At 41.5% G+C, this 14,158-nt stretch overlaps 1 long non-coding RNA gene across 1 annotated transcript in view; it reads left to right on the forward strand.

Annotated features, from left to right (window-relative positions):
* Nucleotides 1–4,090: 4,090 nt before the first annotated feature.
* Nucleotides 4,091–14,158, forward strand: part of LOC306652527 — an 845,485-nt gene continuing 835,417 nt past the window's right edge. The window contains exon 1 of the long non-coding RNA XR_013761435.1: nt 4,091–4,406. This is a non-coding gene — a long non-coding RNA (uncharacterized lncRNA). The remainder of the gene's footprint in view (nt 4,407–14,158) is intronic.

The following is a 14,158-nucleotide window of genomic DNA, read 5'->3' on the forward strand; positions in this document are numbered from 1 at the left end:
TTGCTGCTGTTGCATATGTCCCTACTAGCTACTGCCACGTGTTTTTCCCTCTGACTGCTGCCGTGCATGTGTCTTCTCCTACTGCTTTTCTGCTAATGGCTGTTGTGTCTCTGTCTCGCTCCGTCTATGCTTATATCACCTCTAGGAGGTGGAGAGCAGGGCCACGCCTCTTACACAAAGATTAGGGGAGACTCTCAGAGCAGGCAATTAGTGCTTGAGAACACATGTGCATACATTGTGTGCGTGGATGATAAAATCACCTGAGTGTGCTTATGTCAATTAACCTCCTCACTGCCGATGTGATCAACATGGCACAGCCCCCAACAATTCCCCCTTCTTTATATACAATGAAAAGAAAGCTGGCAGGGATCGTGTCTGTCTTAGGTTGTCCACAGCAGAGCAACATCCTTACCCGTCATCGGAATTCTGACCTCCAGGCGTCAGAACCCTGTCTTAGGTTGGTATGAGCTCCCCATGAATCTTACCCGTCTTTAACTACCGATCCAGCACACCAAGCCATATACTGGGAGATTGTTCTGCTTCAAGGGCGGCCATGGCCTATTTTATGATGACACAAGCCTGTTGACTGGCTTTGAGGTGTTTGCAGATGTAAGATAGAATTAACACAAGCGCACCCAAACCTATTAGTGTAAAACCTAAAAGTCTCCAAAATCTGGTGCCAAACTGTGCTGAAAAAATAATTGTTTCACCCTCTCTACTTTTTTCAATATTAACTCCATTAACCTACTAGTCAGTGCACTTCCCTTTACTTATAAACCTTCCTTAAAGATGAGGTATCAACATGAGGAATTACAAAGTGAGTTACACAGGATGAAAATAAGCAGCTTGCTTTACTGAGAAAAAGATAAAGTCATCTGTGTGGCTCAATCAGCTTATGACGGGCTATGGGTCCAACCAATTCCAATTTAGGACTTGCCCGAGTGATGCAATCACTATCAGCAAAAAAGATCTGTTACTCCCCAAACTCTACAAGGCTATGACAAACTGCTTCCATTTTGTGAGCCTTGAGTTGAAGAGTTCTGTGCCTTGTTTCTTAAATGATTTGGTAACCTCTTGCCCTCAACCTCAGTAACTAATTTGCACTCATTAACCCAATGTTTTCCCTTTCTGCACTTTGGGCAGAGGCCTGGGGCACAAGATGTAACAGATTTTACTAGTTATCTCTTGGCTTTTCTTTTGTTAGGGCATTGTCTCTTTGCTGCTGTATATATGTGCATACACTCCAGGATCATATTGATTTTGAGTATCTATTGAAACATTAGCCTTCTATTAGCATATCAACATTTCTACCTTGCTACTGCATTTCTACAAGTAGTTTCAACAGCTATTTCTTGCCACTGAGCTCTCCAACTAGACATTTTCCTCTAGATCACACTGCTCTGCATAGCTTTTTCCAATCAGTTGTAACTGCCTCTAAGTTGTTTGTATTAGATTCAGCTCTCTCCTACCTTTTTCCCTTGTTCTTAAGTTTTCATTACCACTTAGTTATTCCATTTTGGGGGTCTTTGTATTAGGTTTAGCTTTCACCTACATTTTTCCCGTGTTCTTAAACTTTCTGAGTAATTGTTTTCTAAATCATTACCATGCAATTATTCCTTGTCGCTGGCTCTTTGCAGTTCGAAAATCCATGGATATTTGTCACCGCCTGCAGCAACAACTTGCAGGGGTCTTATGGGTGGTGGAGTGGAAACTGATGCACTTCTATCTTTCTCTTTAGTGCACTGCTTTCTTGCCTCCTTGTTTATAGAGGATAGAGGAAATGAGGTTTACTTGCTTTGAGAGGAGAGAGAGAGAGACTTTGCTTATCAGAGAGAAAGAGACTTTGCTTAAGAGAGACCTTGAGAGAATGACAGGCTTTGCTTAGAGCTTAGAGGAAGAGAGACTTGCTATGCCCCACCCAAGGTCTGCTACTTCCCACTGGTGTGTCCTGCATCCTGTGAACTAAGGGTGTGTCTACCTAAGGTGCCCTTGTGATGCGTCTCAGTTCTCCGTTCTGCAATCTGCCTTCCGCCGCTTCCCCTACTCGCTGGTGCAACACGTGTGTCTAGATGCTTCTGTGCGTGTATCTTCTTCTACTGCTTTTCTGCTAATGGCTGCTGTCCATGTCTCTGTCTCGCTCTGCCTACAGTTATATCACCTCCAGGAGGCGGAGAACAGGGCCATGCCTCTTACGCAAAGATTAGGCGAGACGCTCCGAGCAGGCAATTAGTGCTCAAGAACACATGTGCATACATTGTGCGCGTGGACGATAAAATCACCGGAGTGTGCTTATGTCAATTAACCTCCTCGCTGCCGATGTGATCAACATGGCACAGCCCCCAACATTCTTCACTTTGTTTTCTTTAACAGTTCTTTTCTGTTGCTATTAGATCCTATTTATGAAGATCCCATTGTGGCACATTGGGCAACTTTTCCTCTATAAACCCTGGGCTTATTTCTGCTAGAGTTTGAACATATGATTGTACAGTGGTTTCCTTATTTTCTAATTCTTCCCCAGTGTTTCCTTTCTCCCCAGAACTTTCCTGTTTTTGGTTACCCCAGCTAACTTCCTTTTTTAATCTCTCCCAGCACTTCTTCTCCTTCTTGTAATATATTTTTCACGACTTCTTTTGAATTATCCCTTCATTTTGAATTCATGATATTTCTAAATCCATCCTTCACTGTACAAGGCCACACTAACAGTAGTACAAACACACAAACAATACAAAATACACACATTCTGGATCTCCTCTATCATCCTCTTTAAAATGCAACCAAAGACATGAACTCTTGACCAACAAACACACAAAATCTTACTATTTTAATACCTGGCCAGTCCACCGGGGGTTACTTTACCCAGCTCTCTGTACCTGAGTCCTCTTCGACTCAGGTTCCTGTATACTACTTTAACTTTTCTTGACTTATTTTACTTGACTTATTTTAGTTTTAAACACAAAGAACACAAATACACGCATTTTTGCACTTCACTGTCGTGTCCTTTGTGACCTTTAGTTTTTGACCAACACTCTTTCTTTTTACTATCCCTTGCCCTGAACTGCTCTGGCCAGAGACTCCTGCAAGGTTCCTACTTTCTTTGCTGTATCTATTCCTGGAGGTGGATCTTGAATTTTCCCTTGCACTATTCCTGTGAGGTTCCTCAGTTTCCCCACCGTGCAGATTTCCCTTTTTTTTCCTGTAAGGCTGTTGCTAATTTTCTTTCCCCACAAGCTCCCCATTCCCCGGGCGGGCCACCATTCCCCATACGGGCCACCATTTGACACTGGCTCTTTGCGGTACAAAATCCATGGATATTTGTCACCGCCTGCAGCAACAACTTGCACAGGTCTTATGGGTGGTGGAGTGGAAACTGAGGCACTTTTATCTTTCTCTTTAGTGCACTGCTTTCTTGATTGTTTGTTTATAGAGGACAGAGGAAATGAGGTTTACTTGCTTTGAGAGGAGAGAGAGAGAGACTTTCTTATCAGAGAGAAAGAAACTTTGCTTAAGAGAGACCTTGAGAGAAGGACAGGCTTTTCTTAGGGCTTAGAGAAAGAGAGACTTGCTACACCTCACTTAAGGTCTGCTGCTTACTGGTGTGACCTGCATCCTGTGAACTAAGGGTACGTCTACCTAAGGTGTTTTAGTGATGCGTCTCAGTTCTCCGTTCTGCGATCTGCCTTCCACTGCTGTCCCTACTCGCTGCTGCCACGCGTGTTTTTCCTTTCTTCTTGCTGCTGTTGCATATGTCCCTACTAGCTACTGCCACGTGTTTTTCCCTCTGGCTGCTGCTGTGCATATGTCTTCTTCTACTGCTTTTCTGCTAATTGCTGCTGTGTCTCTGCCTTGCTCCACTTACGCTTATATCACCTCTAGGAGGCGGAGAGCAGGGCCACGTCTCTTACGCAAAGATTAGGCGAGACTCTTTGAGCAGGCAATTAGTGCTCAAGAACACATGTGCATACATTGTGTGCATGGACGATAAAATCACCTGAGTGTGCTTATGTCAATTAACCTCCTCACTGCCGATGTGATCAACATGGCACAGCCCCCCAAAATTAAGTAGTTTACATATACTGTTTTCTGAGCCTATATGAACTTTATAATTAACACAATTTAACATTGTATCTAAAACATGAATCAAAAAAAGGCTGAGAGAGATTTTATCTTTCCTTTTGTGTGTCAAAGTGGCAAAATGTTTTCATGTTTCACAATATTAACCTTTAAACAAGTCAGGCTCTAACTTTTATAAATACATTTATATTTGAAATTCTTTATCTCAGTGTAAAAAGTAACAAATTTTACATATAACCTATTGATAGCAGGTCCTATAATAGAACATTAAATGATAGAAATAAATCTCCAATAAAATTTACTCTTTATAGGTTTAAGATTACCATTACAGACAAGTTTAATCTGGAGAATAGCAAAGCTTAATTAATTCCTTGCTTTAAAACTTGTGTACCTGAAAAATATGAACACATTTAATATACAACTGGTGACCATTTAACAATTACCTTGACACTTTTATCATACCAAATTTAGTTTTTAAAGAAAAATTTAGACTCTGTAACATAGTACAATAATCTAACAGTTGTTTAACCATAATTGTACAAACCCCAATTTTTAAGACTAATTGTTCTAAAGAATAAAGCTTAATAGACACAAAGTTAAGAGTAAATTAGTGTTTCTAAGAAATCCTTGTCATTTTACCATATAGATTAAGCTTTGGTTTATATCAGAACATTAGTATTTCACCTTAGGAAAAACCTTAAATAGCTTTAGCTGTCTCACATACATACAACCAACTTAGTTTCACTCAAACTTGTTGAAACTTGCCCTTTCCTTACACACAGACATTTTTAGCACTTACTTAGACCCTCATGTATTTCATCACACAAGCACTTTGTTACCCAGAAACATTTCCTTTTTCCTTTTACTAAATATATTTCCATACCCAGAACTTTTTATTTTCTCTTTCCTATTTGTTGACCACTTTTTATTCACATTCTGAAACAACTCATGAAATTTCTGAATTTAGATAAATTACTCTATTTTAATAAGATTAAATATTTTTTTGTTTATAGTACTCTAATTGAAACACAGTTGAAACATTAGGGACCCTTCGTATATAGAATTGCACTTGTTAGGACATAACTCTTAGTAACCTTGTTTTAAGTTTAGTGATGACACAAAGCAAGTTTAAACCCTTTTATTTACCAACCTATGAAAACACCAATAATGTTTATGTATGATACCCCATGGAATTTAAGGAGTTAAAAGTACTCAATGTTATTTAACTATTAGCATTTTAACTTCGTAAATTAATCAGGTGTCTCTACAAACACATTTGAGTAATCCCATACATGTTAACTCTAATTCACTTATTCTGCAAAAAACAAGATATCAGACATGTGTCCTGAACAGTATTTGCGGTCTCTTTCCTGTTGAAGAAAAGTCCTAGAAACAATTGATATTAGACATTTTATTGACATCAATATTTTATTAGCTTGACCACCTAGAGACTTGTGAATTATTTGCAAAGACATTTTACTTTTACCAGTTTACCCAATTTGAACCTTTTTAAATCATGTGAATTAAGAGTATCTGGATCCATTTTTAAATTTTAATTTTAGGAGTGCTCAGATTTGATACAGACAAAACATGACATCAGATAGCATGGCATACAATTAACACAAAATCAAAGGCATTGTAACTTTATAGGTGAATCTCCATTGCAATGTAACAGATGTTCAAAACTCTAGTTAAATAAAAAATAGAATTGATCAAAAAAATCATGAGTTCAAAAAATGTAGAATTGAAAAAAACAAGAGTCCTGTAAAAATGATACAGCCGTTAATGACTTTAGTAAACCATCATAAAATTTACTTTTGCTGGAGTTTAGGTAAGGCTCTTTTTACCCTTTTTCCATGGGTTTTAGACCGGTTCTCCTACTGAGCCTTTAGGCTTCTTTTATTTACATTTCAACATAAGCCTTGACTGAGATCTGGAAGCATCTAACAGGTTTTAACAGAAACCTGGTGCCTAGGGCATTTTAGCCATCTCATCAGGACAGGTTGGATGTCAAAGAAAATTATGAGACCTTATTTCCCATTACTTTTGAGAATGAAGCTACTTTGCTAAGTTCCTCAGTGAGATATGCCATTGGTTACTGAGCTGCCTATGGCTGCTTATGCAGGATTTATTTTCCCTTTTTGAAAAATAGGTTAAATATTGCTTCCTAGATAAGCTGAGGACAAGAGCTTGAAGTAAGGCCCCTTCTTGATATTCCTGGGGCAGAATATTGTCCTATAGTGGCTATTTTCTGTAGTATTGAATCTGTTGATGACATAATTAAGCTTCATTTTTGAGATCTTATAATTTCTATTAGCTAAGAAGTTTAGGAGTTCCATAATGCTTTTTGATATTCCTCCTGGGTGGAGGCACATAAAGGATGTCATTTACTTACTGGAGAACAATCACAGATGTTTTATCTCTGAATTTTGTTAAGTCTTCAGCTAAGGTTTGTCCAGAACAGGTGAGGGCCATCTAAATCCTGAGGCAACACTGTCTAGGTTAGTTGAGATACAGTATCTGGTTCCTTGAAGGCAAACAGAAATTGCCATTCAGAGTCTAGCATAGACAGGAAAAGTCATCTTTTAAATCTAACTTAGTAAACCAAGAAGCAGTTGGAATCCAAGATAAAAATATATGGATTAAGAACTACAGGGTGGGGAAAATTACTGGTTCATTATTTTAAGGTTTTGGACTGGGCTGTTTGCTTTTTAACTCCTAAAATGGGCAAGTTGCATGGTCTATTGCAAGGCATTAAAAGTTTCTATCAGATTGAATGATCTTTAATAAGTCCATTTTCTTGCCTATGTGTTCCCTTTTCTTTCTTTTTGATGTCTGTTAAAAATGGAAGATGAAAGCTGGAGAAGATCATCTGAGGATTGATCAGGGACACGTGCCAATTTTTGTAATTTCCTCTAAATATTTGGGGCTGACTAAATGATCAATTTATACTTTAAATGTAGGTGGCCCTTTATGGATTCAGGGCTCAGAGTGGTGTGTTTTCTTATTGCTTTCCTAAGTCTCTCCATGCAAATAGGACTTTCCTGAAGGCTGCATTTTTTTTTTTCTTTTTTTTTTTTTTTTTTTTTTTTTAGGCATCCTACTCATTATTCGAATCCCAGTTAGGATGGTTTCTTTGAACTGCCTGTTCTCTAGATGGTTAATAGCATAATTTTCCAGGTGAAATCAAATACCTGGCATAAGTTTTGAAACATCTCAATATTTATTAGGATTAAATTTATTTTTGTCTGTCCTTAGTTGGAAGGGTCCCCTCGATTTTCCTCCTTTAGTAAGGGATTTCTCAAGGCTTTCTCCTCTCATGGTAGAAATTATTGATGTCACGCATGGTAACATATGAAAGCCACTTTCTTGACCATTTGCAATTTAGCAGTATGCAGGCTTGTGGTGAACCTGGCAATACTGTTGAGAGAGAAGCTCCCTTCTGAGTTAGATGTATTAGGGACATCTCCCTAACTTTGAGGTTCCTTATGGCCCAGAAAAACCCATCTCTCATTACCTGGCTTTGCCAAAGTTATTTCTGGCCTCCTTCAGCAAAGTGCAAGGATCCTAGTTTGCCCTGTGCTAGAGACCCTGTGAGGATTCAGACTTAAGGACATTACTGCTTTCCTCCTGCCACTGTAGACTCCTAATTATGAAAAACAATGACAAAAGTAAAACGTGTGCCTTTTGCCTATCTTTTTGCTCTGTAGACTAAAGAAATCTCCAGAGGGTGAGGGGACATCTATTGGTTGTTAGGCGTATAATGTCTTTTGCTTGGACGGTCTCATGGGAGGGTTTTTTAAATGTGTGTCTCTCTTGCAGCTTAAAGAGAACACCGTGGGCACATTTAAGCACAGGAACAGTAATGGGGAGACTCTAGTGTCTAGACTAGTGAAGGCTAACTATGTGAACAAAGGGAACCTGGGCTTTTTCATACTAATCATCCCAGGCCTTAATCCTATAGCTGGAATTCCTAATGTCTGACCAGCAATGGAAGGGGAGCATCCAGGAGGGAGTGGATGTGTGGGAGTGTTGTGCACTGTACGGCCTATATGGAGGCAAAGGTAATTGGCACTTTCCCTCAGTGCCACTCATCTACCAATCACTCTGGATACCCCTCAGGGCTGTCGGGAGGGGGAGTCCAGAGAAGGAACTTTTGGGGTCCACCCAAGAGTAGCCCAAGCCGAGAACCCCGCAGTTGATCCAACCCTTCCTCCACCTCCACGCATCCTGGGCAGATCAGGACTAGGGACACTGTGTACTGACGGCAATTGTGCTCCAAGCCTGGACAGAAAAGTAGGAAACGGCTTCAGCACAGTCCAGCATGCCTACAGAGTAGGTGACTGAAAACTTGCCTGGACCAGGAAAACTTTCACCCCGAGTCTTAAGAATAGTGGCTGCACTAACTGCATTTAAGTAGCCGACAGGTGCCCATTTTGCCCTCCAAAAATAAAGAGATAGAAAGATGCACCTCAAACAGATGTGGGGTGCATGGAGAGAGAAGCTTACTTACCTTGGTGTAGATCTCCAAATCTGATACCGCCATTTACTGGTGACGAGTTCTGCTCCTTCTAATGTTGAAGATTGAACACTAAAGAAGCATGCCAAGGCAAGCATATTAAGCAGGTTTTATTTAAAGGTAATACAAACTTCTCCCAGCAGGAAGAAGGGGGACATGGCTGATGTTCTAAAGTCCCAAGAACCTACATCTTTTATAGGTTAAATTCTCTTTTGTTCTCCAGTTCTTTCCCCCCTTATCCCTCCTTCTTGCCTATGTGACTAGGCTTGGTTTTGCATTAAGTGAAAAGCCATGGGCAGGGGGAGGGCCAAGGTGATTCAGGCAGGTAAGGGCCCAGGGGGCATTAATTAGCAGCTCCTTGCTTGCAGTCCTTGATAAAGGCAGGTAAATTTGGTAATCATTGGACTCTGGAGATCCTTGACATTCCATTCTTCCAGGGGCAGTCTCCAACTTCCAGAGGCAGATAGTTTCATGGCTTCATTTCCTCAAATTGACCCAATTCCCTATTTCTACACTAACCACCTGTCCTTAATTCTGGCTTCAATAGATTACCTCGGGTGTCACTTAGCCTGAAAAGGGAGTTCCCCGGGAGAGAACAGGTGAAATTCATCTGCAATACACATGGTCAAAACGTGGAGTGGTTGACCTTGGCCATGTGTGACCTTGATGCCTTCTGGCTCAAAGTGAATGTGGGCCTGCACTTTAGTTAGTAAGTCCCCTCCCAAAAGAGGACCCAGACTTTCAGGGATGAACAGGATAGAATGGGTTACCTGGTGTCGACCCAGAACCACCTGTCACTTGCTAGTCCAATGATAGGCTTTCCCATGAACTAGACTAATCCTCTGGGACAAGGGCCTGGTGGGCTTATTGAGAACTGAATACTGCCCTCCAGTATCCACCATAAGTCCCACTGGCTTCCCCTCCACAAATACGGTTACCCAAGACTCAGGGAGTGGTCCAGAGCCCTGTTTCCCCTAGTCACTTTCCATCCCTACCAGAAGGACTCAGGCATCACCACCCTTCCTATCTCCTGGCCTCTCTCACCCCTGTACTTTGGGACATTCCCACCTCCAATGCCCATGCTCCTTGCAGTATGTGCACTTTTCTCTATCCAGCTTTGCCCGATCATGCTGAGGGCAGCTAGGGCCACTCCTCACAAAACTTTGTCCCCAATCCCCTCTCACCTCAGCCAACAATATCTTTGCCACTTCCCTCTGTTGTCTCCTGCTCTCCTTACTCTGGTGCTCTCTATCTTCCTTTCTCATTCTTTCCTGTAATTTCTTGTTCTCTTTCCTAATTCTGTCCTCTCATTCCTCGGGGATCTCTCGAGAATTGAACACATGTTCCACTACCTTCATAAGTTCCCCAATAGTCATTCCTCCTAGTCCCTCTTGCTTATAGAGCTGTTTCCTAATATACGGGTCAGCCTGATTTATAAAAGGCATGATTACAGTGGATTGATTTTCCTCTGCCATAGGATCTCAAGGGGTATATTGTGTAAATGTATCATAAAATCATTCAAGGAAAATGGCCGGGCTTTCATTTTCCCCTTGCATCACAGTTTTTACCTTAGCCAAATTGGTAATGTGGCAAGCTGCCACTTGGAGACTGGCCATAAGAGTCTGGCAGTAGACTTGGAGATGCTCCCTACCTGCGGGCATCCCAAAATCCCACTCAGTTCTGTTCAAGGGGAAGTTATCCTCAATCAGGTTCCGTAGGGTGGTTGGTCTTCCATCGTCCCCGAGAACATTCTTCCTTGTTTCCGTGAGGATTTACTCACACTCTTCTGTTGTGGATAGAGTTCTGAGGAGCTGCTGACAGTCATCCCAGGTGGGACTGTGTGTATGCAAAATGGACTCAAACAAATCAGTTAAACCTCTGGGGTTCTCAGAGAAAGGGGGTTTCTGTACCTTCCAGTTACACAAATCACTGGAGGAAAAGGGCCAATACTGATAGGTGCATTCCCATCCTTCTCCTCCCCTGCAGAAGACCCAGAGAGGTAAAATAGGGGCTCGCATCAAAGATGACAAGGGTTCCTCATCATTTTTCTCCTCTCAGTGTCTCCAAGGTTGTAGTCCCTGTGAGGGCTCTTCCACCCTAGGTCAGGGTTCTGATGGGGAAGTGGAAGAATCAGCTCCCTGAGGTAGTACCTGGGGCTGCAGTGGGACATAAGGTGGAGAATTCTCCTCCAAATCCAGATCCAAGAGAGATGGGTAGTGTCCAGACCCTTCTTGGAGGACTGGCTTCTCAGGTTTCTCAGGGGAAGGAGCAGGAGTCTCAGGAGAGGCTGGGTGTGGTGATGGCCCCTGTGTAGTCACTGCCAGAACTTTGGCTGGGGTTTTGGCAGTCCATGGAGTAGAGGACTAAGCCAGGATGGGGGATCTTCCACCAGGGCCTGTCATATTAATATTTAGAGGTACTGGTCAGGTTACACTGCAAATCAGGCCTATTAATGGCATCCCAGACGCTTTTGATGACTTCTAAAGAGAAGGTGCCCTCAGTTGGCCAGCTGACATTGAAGGTCAGCCACTCCATGGAGCAGAGTGTAGCAAAATTGCCAATTCTTTAGGTGTTCCACATCAAAGTTCCATGCTTTGGTGCAGACCTCTGAGAGGTGACTCAAGAGAAAAGTCTTAGGAGTTACCTGAGCTTGTCCCATAAAAATTAGGAGAAAAGGACCAAGCAGACTGAAAAGAATGAGGGAGACAATACCCGAAGTAAAGAAAATTTTCACAGGAGTCTCTAACATCCACCAGTGAGTCAATCAAACCAATCTCACAGGCACAATACCCTTCTCATTTACACTACCAAATTCAGATAAAGGATCCTTACCAAATAGCCACTTAAATGTCCACTGGGGATGTGGATGCAACTCCTGACTATTGGTGACATCTCCCACGACTTCCAAAAGTGGAACCTCCATGGTCACTTGCAACCCTTTCCTTCCACCAAATGGGAATTATCAACCAAACACAAATGGGGATCTGTGTCCCACCAAATGCATGTGGTCAATACTCCTACTGTGGCAAATCTCCTTAGAAACCTTGGTACAGTGTACTGTTTGTTATTCCTAAGGTGGAGTTGGATGAGCCTATCCTGGACAATCCACCAAATATTGGGGTCCAATATTGACCGATCCCCAGAGAGTCAAAGTGCATACACTATAATGCATGTCATATGACAAGGTTTTATTCAAAGCAAGCTGGAGTAGGGATCATGTCCAACCTCTCAAAACACTACAATGGCTGAGTGGGGAGTGGCCCCAAGGGGTGAGAAAGCACTATATTTAAGAGATTTTCAGGCATTCACATGCAAAGACATGTACATTATAGGTTAACATTTGAACAGCTAAATATATGTCCTCTTTTGGTTGGGTCCTGCCAATTAATTTGAATTTCACTGGGTCCCACCAAAACTGAACATTCATGGAGGAAGGAAGCGGTGAATTATGCAACAAATGAGTCATGGTTAGGTGTGTGGCGAGCAAAACCTGGGGCCAAGGGTTACGCCACGTGCATCTAAAGATGGCGGCTGGCAGAGAGCAAACGGTGTCCTGATTATGCCTGGAGAAAGGCAGAAAGTGTTTACAATTGGCTGTATAATCAGTTCAGGTGCCTAGCGCATGGACAGATATACTTTACATGTATGCTGAGCGAGTGATCACTTGACCTTTAACAGGATTGGATGGACATATCTGGTTACAATTGCTTATGCATGAGACTGTTTTTATATTGAGGGTATTATCTGAATAAACAGGAAGCTGCTTCATGAACTACTAAAGAGTACCTGTCTTTTGTCCTGCTGGTAGGGCCGAAAGAGCAAGAAGTGGTGACGACCCGCTTGAAGCAACCCAGGCTGGGAGCAGCAGTTTTCGGTAAGTGGTGCCCCAGACGGGGATCACACGAGGATCTGACTGGGAATTGGTCAGCACTCAGGAAAATAAAAGACAGTTTCGCTAGTGTAATTAACGAGAAGGATTCCCTATTTGAGGAAACGGTTGCCTTAAGGTTTTAATGGAAGGGTCCCCTAGAGAGGGAGCATAAAGGAAGATTCTCCTAGAGAGAGAATATATTGAAAGGCTGTCCCAAGAGACAGTGAAGGACTTCCCATAACAAATATGTGTAAGTTGCTATTTCTGTTACCTTTCCTTGTTTGATTTCTGTTTGTTGTTGTTGTAGCGATGTGTACATTAGTTCGTTTCTGTCTCACTTCAAAAAACCAAAATTTCAAAAACAGTTAAGAGAAGGGGAAAAGATATTGGAAACTGTAGAAAATGAAAAATCAAGTCAAGCTTCTGAAAGAGAAAGTAGATGTTCAGACCTCTATGCCTCCGCCAGAGCAGTATTAACTCCAGAGATGGGATTACAGTCAATACCAACTTCGGTTGTTGGCCCATTACATAAAGGAACAGTGGGATTAGTTCTGGGGAAGAGTTCTTCTGCTTTAAAAGGATTAAATATTGTCCCTGGAGTTATAGACCGTGATTTTACAGGAGAAATAAAAATCCTTGAATCTTCACCAAGAGGTGTAGTAATAATAGTGCAGGATGATCGCAAAGCACAATAGTTGTTTTTACCCAGTTGCTATGATCAATATCCATCAAAGAATATTATTAGGGGAAATAAAGAATTAAGTTCTACTGACCAAAATATGGTCATGTTAACATGGGGTTTAAAAGATAGGCCTATGACAAAGTTAGTGATAGAAGGCAAAAGTTTTGAGGGCTTATTAGATACTGGGGCTGACAAAAGTATTATCAAAATTACAGAATGGCCCAAAGCCTGTCCACTTTAACAGGCAGATCAGACTTTAATGGGATTGGGTATTGCTTACAATCCTAACAAATGTGCAGCCATTTTAAATGGAAGGTGGCTAACCAGGAGTTATGTTCTGATACTGCCTGATGTAATGCAACTCAACGGAATCTAAACACGCTGACAGGCCAAGGACCATATGAAGGGCAAGGTAATCAGATTAATTTCCACCCCAGTGCATATCAACAAATTAACCCTCAACTTTAATCTATCATTATATGGATGATATTTTGCTAGCTCATAAGGAAAAACCTGTCTTACAGCAATGTTATAATTCCTTACTAAAGTCATTGGAAAGAAGGGGCTTACACATTGCCATTAATAAAGTACAAATCACAGACACCAAAAACTTCCTGGTATCTATCATAAATGCAATGATGGTTAAACCCATACAAGTTGCCATTCATGTGGACAAACTTAGAACTTTAAATGATTTTCAAAAATTTTTGGGTGATATTAATTGGATTAGACCTTACCATCATTTACCCTCCTCAAGTTTGGGCCCCCTGTTTGATATTCTTAAAGGTGATTCTGACCCTCGTTCTAAGTGAGTGCTTATCCCTAAGGCTCCAACAGCTCTCAAGCTTGTTGAAACAGCTATGGAAAAGGCTGATCTTGATCGTATTGACCTAACTAAGCCTGTAACATTCATTGTCTTGGCCACGAATAAGTTACACACAGGAGTGTTTTGGCAAAAGGGTCCTATTCTATGGCTTCACATGAATTATGCCCCTAACAAGGTCTTAGCCTTGTT

The sequence above is a fragment of the Sciurus vulgaris genome, assembly GCF_902686455.1.
Source record: "Sciurus vulgaris genome assembly, contig: HiC_scaffold_261_arrow_ctg1, whole genome shotgun sequence".
NCBI lineage: Eukaryota > Metazoa > Chordata > Mammalia > Rodentia > Sciuridae > Sciurus > Sciurus vulgaris.